The following is a 2,776-nucleotide window of genomic DNA, read 5'->3' as shown; positions in this document are numbered from 1 at the left end:
TTTTATGTGCTACTATAAGTTTCATGAAATGAAAGCATCCCAGACAGTATGTTTTAACACGTCTGGTGTCTCAACGCAATCTTCAGGCACTGCCCACATAGCATAACAAGCTAAAACACAGGACGATAGGATGAGAGACTCCTCCTATCGTCCTATTTCAGTTTGTCATGCTTTCATCACATGAAACTAATAGTCGCACATAAATAAATATACTGTGTTTATTAAATAATATTTATCGCTCACCAGACGGAGTTTTTTTATATTGATCTTTCCATCATGGAACAGTATATTGTGTGTGTGTGCGTATGTGTGAATATATGTATATATATATATATGAGTAATTACATACATAAGTATATATTCGTACGCACATATGTTCATACACACATATATGTATATATACATGTATATAAATATCTATGTATGTATACATACATATACATATATAGATTAGATTGATAGATAGACAGACAACTAGATAAATAGACAGATGGATGGATGGATAGATAGATAGATAGATAGATAGATAGATAGATAGATAGATAGATAGATAGATAGAAGCCCTAAACATGGAAGGGGCATTATGAAGACAGCATCAGGTATGAATTGTGTCCTGCAGGGGCTATCCTCAGAGCATCAGGATATTTGTATGCCCACCACCGCCACCATCAACACCAACACCACATGCTGTTGCCCAAATTTGCTAATTTATATTTTATTGAAGAGTTTACACAAACACAAGCCATCATTAATTTTTCTCAGGTCCTGCGTTTATTTTTCTATCAGACCGAAAACGAAAATTTATCACAACATTGAACATTGTTTAGATATGCTCAACTATAAAATGAAATATAAAAATCAGAAAATTAGAAACATTTTATAACAATGTTTAATGTCATCTTTTCCTATATACAAACTATGATTCCAAACTTGATTCTTTATTTATTCATAAATTCCTATGTTTATATATATATATATATATATATATATATATATATAATCATGAATACATATAGTAAAATTATATGTATAGGGAGAGAGAAAGAGGAAGGGGATTATCTCTGTGTATAAATTCATGTAAATGTGTATGTATGTGCAAAAGTCTATAGAAATTTATGCAGATTAATTTATACCATCGTGGTTAAATTCATTTCGGCTTTACCATTGTAGACCCATATTTGAAACTATGCAGTATGAACGCAAAAGAGGGCTCTTCAGCAACGGAAATATTCCTTATGCCTATTGAAATGAAGCTTTAAGTGTCCAGACATGTCAACGGAAATTCTTCTCCTGCAGATTCGTCTCGATCTGAACGCGACCAAGTTATGTCAATATTGTGCTCCTGAAAACTACAGTTGGGGAAAATCAAAAGCAAACAGCAAGACAATTAGCAAAGCAATTCAATTCTGATCACAGAATCGCAAAACACCTTCATGGACTCGAAAAAGTGTCTAAACTTGCTCAGTGAGTCCCTCATCATCTGACTGCTTTTCAGCTTTATCAAAAAAGTTACCCTCTACTCATCGTTGAAGACCATGGCTTCCATACGAGAACCCTTGTAACTGCCCCTCTTTACATTGAGGCTTCAATGGGCCCAAAAGTACATGACGTTAGACATGAGTTGTGTTCTGTTCACTGACGAAACCAGAGTGGCCCTTGACGGACCTGATGGTTGGGCAAATGGTGGGGTCTATTTTGGAGATGAGCGTCACTAACTTTTACGACGTCAACAACAGGGTAGAGGAGTCATGTTGTGAGCTGGTATCATTGGGGACAGACTTATTGCCCCAGTCAGGGTGCCTGAAGGGGTTAAAATGACCGCAGCCCCCTACTACAATCTATTGAAGGAGGTCTTGGATTCTTGGCTAGATGACATACCATTGTCACTTCTAAGAAATCTCGTATTCATGCTTGACAACGCCCCCTCCCACTCTGCTAGAACCAACCAAACATTCCCAAGGCCTTACGGCATACAAGGTGAAAGGTTGATGGTGTGGCCACCAGCATCTCCGGATCCCAATCCTATCGAAAATCTTTGGTCCATCATTAAACAAGATGCTTGTGCCAATGGACACAAATTTACATCGAAAGATATTTTATGAGCGAACATCAAAGCTGTAGCAGAAACAGTCCAACCTTACTATTAAGAAATTGACAGATTCCATGACTAATAAGGTTTTTGAAGTTATCCGTCGAAGTGATGCTCTCGTGGCTAAATAATTCATTATGTCAATAAATGTTATAATATTATGGTTTTCCGTTAAATTTATACTCAATGTATGCTTAACATGTATCATTACCCTTCATTTTCTGAAAAAACAGTGTCTAGATGGGTTATTTTCATTCAAAAGCTATTAGCGTGGTCCACTCAAAAACTGAAGTTTCCGAAATAAAAAAGAAAGGACGTTACACAGAATAATGAAAACATAAGAATGGTGTTGTCATAGTGTACAAACCAGCTGGGAAAGGTTTTATCAAAATCGATTCACAGAAAACTGAGAAATCCCAAATTTCACTCCTCAGCTATTAGCGTGGTTCTTGTTGTATATGCACTGGTAAAGCATTGTTGCATATGAATATATGTGCATCGGTGCTTTACCAACTGCTGGGTTGTTTCTGATGTAATCATTTAAAAGTTTGAATTAAAAACTACAAAACGTAACATAAACTCCAGGAAGAAGTGTGAAGAAACAAAGAGAAGGAATTAAGAGCTCTCAGAGAGAAGGATGGTAGCGAACAATTCTCTACATTTTTATCTTCATTTTGTCTCTTTTCG

Source organism: Octopus bimaculoides, chromosome 11, assembly GCF_001194135.2.
Source record: "Octopus bimaculoides isolate UCB-OBI-ISO-001 chromosome 11, ASM119413v2, whole genome shotgun sequence".
NCBI lineage: Eukaryota > Metazoa > Mollusca > Cephalopoda > Octopoda > Octopodidae > Octopus > Octopus bimaculoides.
The sequence above is the reverse complement of the archived record's forward strand: the minus strand, read 5'-3'. Positions refer to the sequence as shown.